The 14961-nt window shown below is 54.6% G+C and overlaps 4 non-coding genes across 4 annotated transcripts; all 4 read left to right on the top strand.

The window, feature by feature from the left end:
* Positions 1-578: 578 nt before the first annotated feature.
* On the top strand, positions 579-697 carry LOC147663205 (5S ribosomal RNA). The gene has a single exon (XR_015305376.1). It is a non-coding gene; the product is annotated as a 5S ribosomal RNA (ribosomal RNA).
* Positions 698-4873: 4176 nt separating this feature from the next.
* On the top strand, positions 4874-4992 carry LOC147663204 (5S ribosomal RNA). The gene has a single exon (XR_015305375.1). It is a non-coding gene; the product is annotated as a 5S ribosomal RNA (ribosomal RNA).
* Positions 4993-9167: 4175 nt separating this feature from the next.
* LOC147663203 (5S ribosomal RNA) lies at positions 9168-9286 on the top strand. The gene has a single exon (XR_015305374.1). It is a non-coding gene; the product is annotated as a 5S ribosomal RNA (ribosomal RNA).
* A 4176-nt stretch (positions 9287-13462) lies between these two features.
* LOC147663202 (5S ribosomal RNA) lies at positions 13463-13581 on the top strand. The gene has a single exon (XR_015305373.1). It is a non-coding gene; the product is annotated as a 5S ribosomal RNA (ribosomal RNA).
* The last annotated feature ends 1380 nt before the right edge of the window (positions 13582-14961 follow it).

The raw sequence follows: 14961 nt of genomic DNA, 5'->3' as shown, positions 1-14961 counted from the left end.
ATGTATTTTATACAAAATCCGGCATGGAGTTTACAATATGCGTGGCCCTTAACTGTAAACTCGAAAACTGAAAGAAAAGGAAGAAAAGCTTTGCCCTAGGACAGAGGGCTCCCAGTGGGGAGCTGCTGCAAGCTGCTGCTGCTGATGATGGGCAGCGCCGGCCCCGGTTCCGGGCCCCCCTCTCTCGGCTGGGAGCGAGCAGGGGGCTGCTGAGGCAGAGAGCCAGGCGGGTGACCTGAAGGGCCCTGGACTACTCGGGCCCTCACCTCACTCGCTCAGTGCAAAGCAAGAAGTGCCTGGAGGCCAGTGCGAAGCAAGGCTAGGCGCTTGTTAAATGAAAAGGCCAGGCTGCTGGTGTGCTGGTGCTGCTGCTGCTGCTAGTGCCGGCCCCTTTCTTTAGAAGGGCGGTCCCAGCTTCAGCAAGCGCGAGAGATGGCCGTGCTTGGCCGTGTGCAGGAACTTTGAAAGGGAGGGCAGGTGTTTAAAGGGACTGGAAGTGTTTAAATGCACTGGAAGGGAGCCTGGTGACGTGACAGGGGCTGGCTCAGCACAAGAGGCCTGCACCGGCAGGCTCTCGTGCCTACGGCCATACCACCCTGAATGCGCCCGATCTCGTCCGATCTCGGAAGCTAAGCAGGGTCGGGCCTGGTTAGTACTTGGATGGGAGACCGCCTGGGAATACCAGGTGCTGTAGGCATTTTGCTTCTCGCTAGAGGCACTTCTGGTTTTTTCTTCTTCTGTTTTTTGGGGGTGGGGGCATTTCTTCTATTCTTTTATTGTATCTTTCTTCAAAAAGAAAACGCCATCAAGTCCACAACACGCAGGGTCCATAACTTTCCATTCGGAAATTGAAAATTCGGCTGAACTTTACACTGGGTCAAAAAAGATGAAACCCTTTGCCCCAAGATAGGACAGGGGACAGGGGACAGGGGACCCACCCCCCAGCGCAGGGTTTTCTTCTGCTGCTGCTGGGCTGCTCCGGGTGCAGGATCGGTTCCTGGTCGCCCTCTTTTGGCCTTCCCCAGTAGCCCGGGAGCAGGGGGAGGGCTGAGGCAGAGAGGCAGGCAGCGAGTGCCGTTCAGTACAACCGAGAAGGGGCGCACACGCATACACACTCACTTACACTCATGCATTCACATGCAGACACTCGTACCCTCCCCCCCCCCCCCCCCTTTCGGGAGACTCACTCACAAATACACATACACTCATACATACTAACACGCACGAACCAAACAGTCAATAAACAAGCATTTACAACGCAATAGGGGGCGCAGCATTAAAGTTTGAGTTACTGGCATTGTAAATGACAATGCTTTGCATTAACCTTTTTTTATTTTTATTTGCAATTGGTATATAAACATTGTTTGTGAATGGTTAGCTGATGTGGTGGTGTCCCCGAGTGATGTGGTGGTGTCCCTGAGTGACGTGGTGGTACCCTTGAGTGGTGTCTCTGAGTGATGTGGTGGTGTCCCTGAGTGATGCGGTGGTGTTCCTGAGTGAAATGGTGTTTGAGGGTGAGGGTGTGAGGGTGAGAGGGTTGTGAGGGTGAGGGGTGTGAGGCTGTAAGGGCGAGTGAGGGTGTGTGAGGGTGAGTGAGCGTGTGTGAGGGTGAGGGTGTGTGAGGGTGAGGGTGTGTGAGGGTGAGTGATGGTGGGTGAGGGTGAGTGAGGGTGTGTGAGGGTCAGAGGGTGCTGCTTTGGAGGAGGGCGTGAAAACATATGTCAGTGCCCGTGGTCAAAGCAATTAAGATGTAATCCACCATTCTCCCCCTCTCCTGGACCCCATTCATATTCGAATCCCAGTTTTCCCTTTCCCTAAAAAACGCCAACTACTTTATAAGCCGGCCCACATTCCCCTCCCCAACACCCAGCTCTGCAGGTTGAAAGGGAGGGAGGGAGGGATGGATGGATGGATGGATGGACACACACACACACACACACACGTTACAACTTTACTTTCTTAATAAATCATTGTCACTAGATCGTATTTATTAATCAAGTATATATTCACTCACTGCTCTATCTCACACGCTGAGGAGCAGTCACACTCGGTCCCCGTGTTCTCTCTTCACGCACTCGCCAATCTCTCTCAAACAGACGCATGTATTTCTCTCCCACGCACATGCATTTCACCCTCGCTCTCTCTCACACTCCAAGCTGATTCCCCTTCTACATCTCCATCACACACGCCTGCCCACTACGGTTGCCCTTCTTTTCGCACATTCGCCACTCTCTCCTTCACACTTTGAGGCAAAACTCACTCACACCCAGCCCTCTTGCTCCCGCCTAGAAACACACACACACTCCGTCACACATACATATAGTATTCTACAAGCAGGGCAAGTAACTTTGGTCACGGCGAGCGTTCACTGACGTCACCTACATCATGGGGCTGTGGCGCGCGGCGGAGCCATCACCGTGAGCGTGCACGTCGGCAGCTCCGCGACTTACTCACGCGCGCGACGAAATCCCATGCGCGAGTGGCCAGTTCTTGTCTCTCCTTCTCCCATTGACGATGCTGGGCGCTTGGCCAGCTCTTGTCTCCACTCGTTGTCAGCTGAGCCGACGACTATAGTTCTCGCAGCGAGAGCGCGCTTTCACGTGCTTTTCGCAGACGAGACCTAAAAAGCGACACTCAACTGCTGCTGCAGGGCTCGGGGAGCTGCCAGGAGGGTTGGGACTGCTACCTTGGTCAGCCAATGAGGGGAGGCAGCAGTCCCTCACTGGTCACAGAGCAGGATGGGGGACAGAGTCAGCGACAGACACTCGGCCGTTGGCACTTCAGGGCTTAAAAACGAAGCGCCCCGCTACGAGGCTATCACGGACGCTCTCCCTTGTCACGAGGGGGAGGGCCTCCAGGACATTTGCTGAGCTGAGGAGGTCAGGCCCACCGGAGCTGTGCCGTCCTCAGCCCAGCAAACTTCAGCTTAGGCAGCCGGGAGCCTGTGCATTTAGCGCATGTTCAGCTCCTGGCTGCCTGGCCTGAACATAAAGAGTGTTTGTCTAGCTGTCCTTTCTTCAGCCTGACGTGCAATCTTTTTCTCCAAAAAGGGCGGGGCAGGGCCTCACTGCCCTTAAGGAGGGGCGGCTGCTGAAGTCAGGCCGCTTACAAGGAGGACCCTTCACCCAGGCAGCACTCAGTCCCTCCTCTGAGTCTCTCTTCTCTATGCACACTGGGGCGGGCCCTGGACATGGATGTGATGTGCATATCAGGCCTCTGTCCCGGATAAATAGGAAAAGGAAACTTGCAGCCAGAGCTGCACAGAAAAAAAAGTGTCACTCCAATGTTTCTGCGGGCGAGCCAGAGTTGAAGAGCGGTAGCCCGGCAGGCGCTGCCACATAGAGCAGTGGCCTGATAGAGTGCCTTAGAGGCCAGTGCAAAGCAAGGCTAGGCACTTGGGGGCAGTTTTACAAGCCCCTTGCGCCTCTTTTACACCGCCGTTGCGACGCAGTGGCGGCGCAAAGCCAGCGCCACTCTGCGGGGTATTTACAACGTGACGCATCTGGGAGATGCATCACGTTGTAAAGCCCTGCACCACATGTAGGCGTTACGGCGCAAGAACGCCTCCCAAAAGTGGCTGAGTGAAATCGACAAGATTTCAGTCAGCTACTTTTAAGGCCATGCTGCGTCAAAACCCTGCGCCTGCTTGAAGCAGGCGTAAGGTTTGACGCAGCATTTCAAGGATAGGGCACCCCCGAGCCTTGCTGGAGCTGCGTCGCGCCTGCGACGCAACTCCAGCAATGCGCCGCCTTTACGGCAGCAGATGCGTCACGCATCTGTCCATTTTTGCCCCATGGTGCGGCGCATCCATGGTGGCGCAGCCGTGACGCACAATAACTGGCGCATCCCTGCTGCCGATATGCAGGGATGCGCCAGTTATTGTAAATGTGCCCCAACGTGAAAAGCCCAGGCTGCGGCTTTGCTAGCTCTCCGGCTGGCACCTGAAGGGAGGTCGGAGCCAGTGTGTGATTGGAAAAGAAGCGAGTGCAAGGCTGGAGGAAGATTTGGCTATCTGTAGCAAGCTTGCCAAGGGTTGTTGGAGTGAAGCGTGCAAGTGAGGTGCAGTGCAGCAGGTTCCAGAGTGGAGGGGGTTGCCAGCACAAGAGACCTGAAGCGGCAGCCTCTCATGCCTACGGCCATACCTGTAGGTATGTTGCCACTCGCTGACACCAAGCTCGGCCCTTGCACAATCACACCTAATCTAACTCGCTAAGAGCACTTTTAAAAAAAAAAAGAAAAAACATATTCTGCTCTCCTCCTCTCCTCTCCGCTTTTTTTTCCTTCTTTTTTTTTTCATGTATTTTATACAAAATCCGGCATGGAGTTTACAATATGCGTGGCCCTTAACTGTAAACTCGAAAACTGAAAGAAAAGGAAGAAAAGCTTTGCCCTAGGACAGAGGGCTCCCAGTGGGGAGCTGCTGCAAGCTGCTGCTGCTGATGATGGGCAGCGCCGGCCCCGGTTCCGGGCCCCCCTCTCTCGGCTGGGAGCGAGCAGGGGGCTGCTGAGGCAGAGAGCCAGGCGGGTGACCTGAAGGGCCCTGGACTACTCGGGCCCTCACCTCACTCGCTCAGTGCAAAGCAAGAAGTGCCTGGAGGCCAGTGCGAAGCAAGGCTAGGCGCTTGTTAAATGAAAAGGCCAGGCTGCTGGTGTGCTGGTGCTGCTGCTGCTGCTAGTGCCGGCCCCTTTCTTTAGAAGGGCGGTCCCAGCTTCAGCAAGCGCGAGAGATGGCCGTGCTTGGCCGTGTGCAGGAACTTTGAAAGGGAGGGCAGGTGTTTAAAGGGACTGGAAGTGTTTAAATGCACTGGAAGGGAGCCTGGTGACGTGACAGGGGCTGGCTCAGCACAAGAGGCCTGCACCGGCAGGCTCTCGTGCCTACGGCCATACCACCCTGAATGCGCCCGATCTCGTCCGATCTCGGAAGCTAAGCAGGGTCGGGCCTGGTTAGTACTTGGATGGGAGACCGCCTGGGAATACCAGGTGCTGTAGGCATTTTGCTTCTCGCTAGAGGCACTTCTGGTTTTTTCTTCTTCTGTTTTTTGGGGGTGGGGGCATTTCTTCTATTCTTTTATTGTATCTTTCTTCAAAAAGAAAACGCCATCAAGTCCACAACACGCAGGGTCCATAACTTTCCATTCGGAAATTGAAAATTCGGCTGAACTTTACACTGGGTCAAAAAAGATGAAACCCTTTGCCCCAAGATAGGACAGGGGACAGGGGACAGGGGACCCACCCCCCAGCGCAGGGTTTTCTTCTGCTGCTGCTGGGCTGCTCCGGGTGCAGGATCGGTTCCTGGTCGCCCTCTTTTGGCCTTCCCCAGTAGCCCGGGAGCAGGGGGAGGGCTGAGGCAGAGAGGCAGGCAGCGAGTGCCGTTCAGTACAACCGAGAAGGGGCGCACACGCATACACACTCACTTACACTCATGCATTCACATGCAGACACTCGTACCCTCCCCCCCCCCCCCCCTTTCGGGAGACTCACTCACAAATACACATACACTCATACATACTAACACGCACGAACCAAACAGTCAATAAACAAGCATTTACAACGCAATAGGGGGCGCAGCATTAAAGTTTGAGTTACTGGCATTGTAAATGACAATGCTTTGCATTAACCTTTTTTTATTTTTATTTGCAATTGGTATATAAACATTGTTTGTGAATGGTTAGCTGATGTGGTGGTGTCCCCGAGTGATGTGGTGGTGTCCCTGAGTGACGTGGTGGTACCCTTGAGTGGTGTCTCTGAGTGATGTGGTGGTGTCCCTGAGTGATGCGGTGGTGTTCCTGAGTGAAATGGTGTTTGAGGGTGAGGGTGTGAGGGTGAGAGGGTTGTGAGGGTGAGGGGTGTGAGGCTGTAAGGGCGAGTGAGGGTGTGTGAGGGTGAGTGAGCGTGTGTGAGGGTGAGGGTGTGTGAGGGTGAGGGTGTGTGAGGGTGAGTGATGGTGGGTGAGGGTGAGTGAGGGTGTGTGAGGGTCAGAGGGTGCTGCTTTGGAGGAGGGCGTGAAAACATATGTCAGTGCCCGTGGTCAAAGCAATTAAGATGTAATCCACCATTCTCCCCCTCTCCTGGACCCCATTCATATTCGAATCCCAGTTTTCCCTTTCCCTAAAAAACGCCAACTACTTTATAAGCCGGCCCACATTCCCCTCCCCAACACCCAGCTCTGCAGGTTGAAAGGGAGGGAGGGAGGGATGGATGGATGGATGGATGGACACACACACACACACACACACGTTACAACTTTACTTTCTTAATAAATCATTGTCACTAGATCGTATTTATTAATCAAGTATATATTCACTCACTGCTCTATCTCACACGCTGAGGAGCAGTCACACTCGGTCCCCGTGTTCTCTCTTCACGCACTCGCCAATCTCTCTCAAACAGACGCATGTATTTCTCTCCCACGCACATGCATTTCACCCTCGCTCTCTCTCACACTCCAAGCTGATTCCCCTTCTACATCTCCATCACACACGCCTGCCCACTACGGTTGCCCTTCTTTTCGCACATTCGCCACTCTCTCCTTCACACTTTGAGGCAAAACTCACTCACACCCAGCCCTCTTGCTCCCGCCTAGAAACACACACACACTCCGTCACACATACATATAGTATTCTACAAGCAGGGCAAGTAACTTTGGTCACGGCGAGCGTTCACTGACGTCACCTACATCATGGGGCTGTGGCGCGCGGCGGAGCCATCACCGTGAGCGTGCACGTCGGCAGCTCCGCGACTTACTCACGCGCGCGACGAAATCCCATGCGCGAGTGGCCAGTTCTTGTCTCTCCTTCTCCCATTGACGATGCTGGGCGCTTGGCCAGCTCTTGTCTCCACTCGTTGTCAGCTGAGCCGACGACTATAGTTCTCGCAGCGAGAGCGCGCTTTCACGTGCTTTTCGCAGACGAGACCTAAAAAGCGACACTCAACTGCTGCTGCAGGGCTCGGGGAGCTGCCAGGAGGGTTGGGACTGCTACCTTGGTCAGCCAATGAGGGGAGGCAGCAGTCCCTCACTGGTCACAGAGCAGGATGGGGGACAGAGTCAGCGACAGACACTCGGCCGTTGGCACTTCAGGGCTTAAAAACGAAGCGCCCCGCTACGAGGCTATCACGGACGCTCTCCCTTGTCACGAGGGGGAGGGCCTCCAGGACATTTGCTGAGCTGAGGAGGTCAGGCCCACCGGAGCTGTGCCGTCCTCAGCCCAGCAAACTTCAGCTTAGGCAGCCGGGAGCCTGTGCATTTAGCGCATGTTCAGCTCCTGGCTGCCTGGCCTGAACATAAAGAGTGTTTGTCTAGCTGTCCTTTCTTCAGCCTGACGTGCAATCTTTTTCTCCAAAAAGGGCGGGGCAGGGCCTCACTGCCCTTAAGGAGGGGCGGCTGCTGAAGTCAGGCCGCTTACAAGGAGGACCCTTCACCCAGGCAGCACTCAGTCCCTCCTCTGAGTCTCTCTTCTCTATGCACACTGGGGCGGGCCCTGGACATGGATGTGATGTGCATATCAGGCCTCTGTCCCGGATAAATAGGAAAAGGAAACTTGCAGCCAGAGCTGCACAGAAAAAAAAGTGTCACTCCAATGTTTCTGCGGGCGAGCCAGAGTTGAAGAGCGGTAGCCCGGCAGGCGCTGCCACATAGAGCAGTGGCCTGATAGAGTGCCTTAGAGGCCAGTGCAAAGCAAGGCTAGGCACTTGGGGGCAGTTTTACAAGCCCCTTGCGCCTCTTTTACACCGCCGTTGCGACGCAGTGGCGGCGCAAAGCCAGCGCCACTCTGCGGGGTATTTACAACGTGACGCATCTGGGAGATGCATCACGTTGTAAAGCCCTGCACCACATGTAGGCGTTACGGCGCAAGAACGCCTCCCAAAAGTGGCTGAGTGAAATCGACAAGATTTCAGTCAGCTACTTTTAAGGCCATGCTGCGTCAAAACCCTGCGCCTGCTTGAAGCAGGCGTAAGGTTTGACGCAGCATTTCAAGGATAGGGCACCCCCGAGCCTTGCTGGAGCTGCGTCGCGCCTGCGACGCAACTCCAGCAATGCGCCGCCTTTACGGCAGCAGATGCGTCACGCATCTGTCCATTTTTGCCCCATGGTGCGGCGCATCCATGGTGGCGCAGCCGTGACGCACAATAACTGGCGCATCCCTGCTGCCGATATGCAGGGATGCGCCAGTTATTGTAAATGTGCCCCAACGTGAAAAGCCCAGGCTGCGGCTTTGCTAGCTCTCCGGCTGGCACCTGAAGGGAGGTCGGAGCCAGTGTGTGATTGGAAAAGAAGCGAGTGCAAGGCTGGAGGAAGATTTGGCTATCTGTAGCAAGCTTGCCAAGGGTTGTTGGAGTGAAGCGTGCAAGTGAGGTGCAGTGCAGCAGGTTCCAGAGTGGAGGGGGTTGCCAGCACAAGAGACCTGAAGCGGCAGCCTCTCATGCCTACGGCCATACCTGTAGGTATGTTGCCACTCGCTGACACCAAGCTCGGCCCTTGCACAATCACACCTAATCTAACTCGCTAAGAGCACTTTTAAAAAAAAAAAGAAAAAACATATTCTGCTCTCCTCCTCTCCTCTCCGCTTTTTTTTCCTTCTTTTTTTTTTCATGTATTTTATACAAAATCCGGCATGGAGTTTACAATATGCGTGGCCCTTAACTGTAAACTCGAAAACTGAAAGAAAAGGAAGAAAAGCTTTGCCCTAGGACAGAGGGCTCCCAGTGGGGAGCTGCTGCAAGCTGCTGCTGCTGATGATGGGCAGCGCCGGCCCCGGTTCCGGGCCCCCCTCTCTCGGCTGGGAGCGAGCAGGGGGCTGCTGAGGCAGAGAGCCAGGCGGGTGACCTGAAGGGCCCTGGACTACTCGGGCCCTCACCTCACTCGCTCAGTGCAAAGCAAGAAGTGCCTGGAGGCCAGTGCGAAGCAAGGCTAGGCGCTTGTTAAATGAAAAGGCCAGGCTGCTGGTGTGCTGGTGCTGCTGCTGCTGCTAGTGCCGGCCCCTTTCTTTAGAAGGGCGGTCCCAGCTTCAGCAAGCGCGAGAGATGGCCGTGCTTGGCCGTGTGCAGGAACTTTGAAAGGGAGGGCAGGTGTTTAAAGGGACTGGAAGTGTTTAAATGCACTGGAAGGGAGCCTGGTGACGTGACAGGGGCTGGCTCAGCACAAGAGGCCTGCACCGGCAGGCTCTCGTGCCTACGGCCATACCACCCTGAATGCGCCCGATCTCGTCCGATCTCGGAAGCTAAGCAGGGTCGGGCCTGGTTAGTACTTGGATGGGAGACCGCCTGGGAATACCAGGTGCTGTAGGCATTTTGCTTCTCGCTAGAGGCACTTCTGGTTTTTTCTTCTTCTGTTTTTTGGGGGTGGGGGCATTTCTTCTATTCTTTTATTGTATCTTTCTTCAAAAAGAAAACGCCATCAAGTCCACAACACGCAGGGTCCATAACTTTCCATTCGGAAATTGAAAATTCGGCTGAACTTTACACTGGGTCAAAAAAGATGAAACCCTTTGCCCCAAGATAGGACAGGGGACAGGGGACAGGGGACCCACCCCCCAGCGCAGGGTTTTCTTCTGCTGCTGCTGGGCTGCTCCGGGTGCAGGATCGGTTCCTGGTCGCCCTCTTTTGGCCTTCCCCAGTAGCCCGGGAGCAGGGGGAGGGCTGAGGCAGAGAGGCAGGCAGCGAGTGCCGTTCAGTACAACCGAGAAGGGGCGCACACGCATACACACTCACTTACACTCATGCATTCACATGCAGACACTCGTACCCTCCCCCCCCCCCCCCCCTTTCGGGAGACTCACTCACAAATACACATACACTCATACATACTAACACGCACGAACCAAACAGTCAATAAACAAGCATTTACAACGCAATAGGGGGCGCAGCATTAAAGTTTGAGTTACTGGCATTGTAAATGACAATGCTTTGCATTAACCTTTTTTTATTTTTATTTGCAATTGGTATATAAACATTGTTTGTGAATGGTTAGCTGATGTGGTGGTGTCCCCGAGTGATGTGGTGGTGTCCCTGAGTGACGTGGTGGTACCCTTGAGTGGTGTCTCTGAGTGATGTGGTGGTGTCCCTGAGTGATGCGGTGGTGTTCCTGAGTGAAATGGTGTTTGAGGGTGAGGGTGTGAGGGTGAGAGGGTTGTGAGGGTGAGGGGTGTGAGGCTGTAAGGGCGAGTGAGGGTGTGTGAGGGTGAGTGAGCGTGTGTGAGGGTGAGGGTGTGTGAGGGTGAGGGTGTGTGAGGGTGAGTGATGGTGGGTGAGGGTGAGTGAGGGTGTGTGAGGGTCAGAGGGTGCTGCTTTGGAGGAGGGCGTGAAAACATATGTCAGTGCCCGTGGTCAAAGCAATTAAGATGTAATCCACCATTCTCCCCCTCTCCTGGACCCCATTCATATTCGAATCCCAGTTTTCCCTTTCCCTAAAAAACGCCAACTACTTTATAAGCCGGCCCACATTCCCCTCCCCAACACCCAGCTCTGCAGGTTGAAAGGGAGGGAGGGAGGGATGGATGGATGGATGGATGGACACACACACACACACACACACGTTACAACTTTACTTTCTTAATAAATCATTGTCACTAGATCGTATTTATTAATCAAGTATATATTCACTCACTGCTCTATCTCACACGCTGAGGAGCAGTCACACTCGGTCCCCGTGTTCTCTCTTCACGCACTCGCCAATCTCTCTCAAACAGACGCATGTATTTCTCTCCCACGCACATGCATTTCACCCTCGCTCTCTCTCACACTCCAAGCTGATTCCCCTTCTACATCTCCATCACACACGCCTGCCCACTACGGTTGCCCTTCTTTTCGCACATTCGCCACTCTCTCCTTCACACTTTGAGGCAAAACTCACTCACACCCAGCCCTCTTGCTCCCGCCTAGAAACACACACACACTCCGTCACACATACATATAGTATTCTACAAGCAGGGCAAGTAACTTTGGTCACGGCGAGCGTTCACTGACGTCACCTACATCATGGGGCTGTGGCGCGCGGCGGAGCCATCACCGTGAGCGTGCACGTCGGCAGCTCCGCGACTTACTCACGCGCGCGACGAAATCCCATGCGCGAGTGGCCAGTTCTTGTCTCTCCTTCTCCCATTGACGATGCTGGGCGCTTGGCCAGCTCTTGTCTCCACTCGTTGTCAGCTGAGCCGACGACTATAGTTCTCGCAGCGAGAGCGCGCTTTCACGTGCTTTTCGCAGACGAGACCTAAAAAGCGACACTCAACTGCTGCTGCAGGGCTCGGGGAGCTGCCAGGAGGGTTGGGACTGCTACCTTGGTCAGCCAATGAGGGGAGGCAGCAGTCCCTCACTGGTCACAGAGCAGGATGGGGGACAGAGTCAGCGACAGACACTCGGCCGTTGGCACTTCAGGGCTTAAAAACGAAGCGCCCCGCTACGAGGCTATCACGGACGCTCTCCCTTGTCACGAGGGGGAGGGCCTCCAGGACATTTGCTGAGCTGAGGAGGTCAGGCCCACCGGAGCTGTGCCGTCCTCAGCCCAGCAAACTTCAGCTTAGGCAGCCGGGAGCCTGTGCATTTAGCGCATGTTCAGCTCCTGGCTGCCTGGCCTGAACATAAAGAGTGTTTGTCTAGCTGTCCTTTCTTCAGCCTGACGTGCAATCTTTTTCTCCAAAAAGGGCGGGGCAGGGCCTCACTGCCCTTAAGGAGGGGCGGCTGCTGAAGTCAGGCCGCTTACAAGGAGGACCCTTCACCCAGGCAGCACTCAGTCCCTCCTCTGAGTCTCTCTTCTCTATGCACACTGGGGCGGGCCCTGGACATGGATGTGATGTGCATATCAGGCCTCTGTCCCGGATAAATAGGAAAAGGAAACTTGCAGCCAGAGCTGCACAGAAAAAAAAGTGTCACTCCAATGTTTCTGCGGGCGAGCCAGAGTTGAAGAGCGGTAGCCCGGCAGGCGCTGCCACATAGAGCAGTGGCCTGATAGAGTGCCTTAGAGGCCAGTGCAAAGCAAGGCTAGGCACTTGGGGGCAGTTTTACAAGCCCCTTGCGCCTCTTTTACACCGCCGTTGCGACGCAGTGGCGGCGCAAAGCCAGCGCCACTCTGCGGGGTATTTACAACGTGACGCATCTGGGAGATGCATCACGTTGTAAAGCCCTGCACCACATGTAGGCGTTACGGCGCAAGAACGCCTCCCAAAAGTGGCTGAGTGAAATCGACAAGATTTCAGTCAGCTACTTTTAAGGCCATGCTGCGTCAAAACCCTGCGCCTGCTTGAAGCAGGCGTAAGGTTTGACGCAGCATTTCAAGGATAGGGCACCCCCGAGCCTTGCTGGAGCTGCGTCGCGCCTGCGACGCAACTCCAGCAATGCGCCGCCTTTACGGCAGCAGATGCGTCACGCATCTGTCCATTTTTGCCCCATGGTGCGGCGCATCCATGGTGGCGCAGCCGTGACGCACAATAACTGGCGCATCCCTGCTGCCGATATGCAGGGATGCGCCAGTTATTGTAAATGTGCCCCAACGTGAAAAGCCCAGGCTGCGGCTTTGCTAGCTCTCCGGCTGGCACCTGAAGGGAGGTCGGAGCCAGTGTGTGATTGGAAAAGAAGCGAGCGCAAGGCTGGAGGAAGATTTGGCTATCTGTAGCAAGCTTGCCAAGGGTTGTTGGAGTGAAGCGTGCAAGTGAGGTGCAGTGCAGCAGGTTCCAGAGTGGAGGGGGTTGCCAGCACAAGAGACCTGAAGCGGCAGCCTCTCATGCCTACGGCCATACCTGTAGGTATGTTGCCACTCGCTGACACCAAGCTCGGCCCTTGCACAATCACACCTAATCTAACTCGCTAAGAGCACTTTTAAAAAAAAAAAGAAAAAACATATTCTGCTCTCCTCCTCTCCTCTCCGCTTTTTTTTCCTTCTTTTTTTTTTCATGTATTTTATACAAAATCCGGCATGGAGTTTACAATATGCGTGGCCCTTAACTGTAAACTCGAAAACTGAAAGAAAAGGAAGAAAAGCTTTGCCCTAGGACAGAGGGCTCCCAGTGGGGAGCTGCTGCAAGCTGCTGCTGCTGATGATGGGCAGCGCCGGCCCCGGTTCCGGGCCCCCCTCTCTCGGCTGGGAGCGAGCAGGGGGCTGCTGAGGCAGAGAGCCAGGCGGGTGACCTGAAGGGCCCTGGACTACTCGGGCCCTCACCTCACTCGCTCAGTGCAAAGCAAGAAGTGCCTGGAGGCCAGTGCGAAGCAAGGCTAGGCGCTTGTTAAATGAAAAGGCCAGGCTGCTGGTGTGCTGGTGCTGCTGCTGCTGCTAGTGCCGGCCCCTTTCTTTAGAAGGGCGGTCCCAGCTTCAGCAAGCGCGAGAGATGGCCGTGCTTGGCCGTGTGCAGGAACTTTGAAAGGGAGGGCAGGTGTTTAAAGGGACTGGAAGTGTTTAAATGCACTGGAAGGGAGCCTGGTGACGTGACAGGGGCTGGCTCAGCACAAGAGGCCTGCACCGGCAGGCTCTCGTGCCTACGGCCATACCACCCTGAATGCGCCCGATCTCGTCCGATCTCGGAAGCTAAGCAGGGTCGGGCCTGGTTAGTACTTGGATGGGAGACCGCCTGGGAATACCAGGTGCTGTAGGCATTTTGCTTCTCGCTAGAGGCACTTCTGGTTTTTTCTTCTTCTGTTTTTTGGGGGTGGGGGCATTTCTTCTATTCTTTTATTGTATCTTTCTTCAAAAAGAAAACGCCATCAAGTCCACAACACGCAGGGTCCATAACTTTCCATTCGGAAATTGAAAATTCGGCTGAACTTTACACTGGGTCAAAAAAGATGAAACCCTTTGCCCCAAGATAGGACAGGGGACAGGGGACAGGGGACCCACCCCCCAGCGCAGGGTTTTCTTCTGCTGCTGCTGGGCTGCTCCGGGTGCAGGATCGGTTCCTGGTCGCCCTCTTTTGGCCTTCCCCAGTAGCCCGGGAGCAGGGGGAGGGCTGAGGCAGAGAGGCAGGCAGCGAGTGCCGTTCAGTACAACCGAGAAGGGGCGCACACGCATACACACTCACTTACACTCATGCATTCACATGCAGACACTCGTACCCTCCCCCCCCCCCCCCCCTTTCGGGAGACTCACTCACAAATACACATACACTCATACATACTAACACGCACGAACCAAACAGTCAATAAACAAGCATTTACAACGCAATAGGGGGCGCAGCATTAAAGTTTGAGTTACTGGCATTGTAAATGACAATGCTTTGCATTAACCTTTTTTTATTTTTATTTGCAATTGGTATATAAACATTGTTTGTGAATGGTTAGCTGATGTGGTGGTGTCCCCGAGTGATGTGGTGGTGTCCCTGAGTGACGTGGTGGTACCCTTGAGTGGTGTCTCTGAGTGATGTGGTGGTGTCCCTGAGTGATGCGGTGGTGTTCCTGAGTGAAATGGTGTTTGAGGGTGAGGGTGTGAGGGTGAGAGGGTTGTGAGGGTGAGGGGTGTGAGGCTGTAAGGGCGAGTGAGGGTGTGTGAGGGTGAGTGAGCGTGTGTGAGGGTGAGGGTGTGTGAGGGTGAGGGTGTGTGAGGGTGAGTGATGGTGGGTGAGGGTGAGTGAGGGTGTGTGAGGGTCAGAGGGTGCTGCTTTGGAGGAGGGCGTGAAAACATATGTCAGTGCCCGTGGTCAAAGCAATTAAGATGTAATCCACCATTCTCCCCCTCTCCTGGACCCCATTCATATTCGAATCCCAGTTTTCCCTTTCCCTAAAAAACGCCAACTACTTTATAAGCCGGCCCACATTCCCCTCCCCAACACCCAGCTCTGCAGGTTGAAAGGGAGGGAGGGAGGGATGGATGGATGGATGGATGGACACACACACACACACACACACGTTACAACTTTACTTTCTTAATAAATCATTGTCACTAGATCGTATTTATTAATCAAGTATATATTCACTCACTGCTCTATCTCACACGCTGAGGAGCAGTCACACTCGGTCCCCGTGTTCTCTCTTCACGCACTC

Source organism: Lissotriton vulgaris, unplaced genomic scaffold (genome assembly GCF_964263255.1).
Source record: "Lissotriton vulgaris unplaced genomic scaffold, aLisVul1.2 SCAFFOLD_2536, whole genome shotgun sequence".
NCBI lineage: Eukaryota > Metazoa > Chordata > Amphibia > Caudata > Salamandridae > Lissotriton > Lissotriton vulgaris.
The sequence above is the reverse complement of the archived record's forward strand: the minus strand, read 5'-3'. Positions and strand labels throughout refer to the sequence as shown.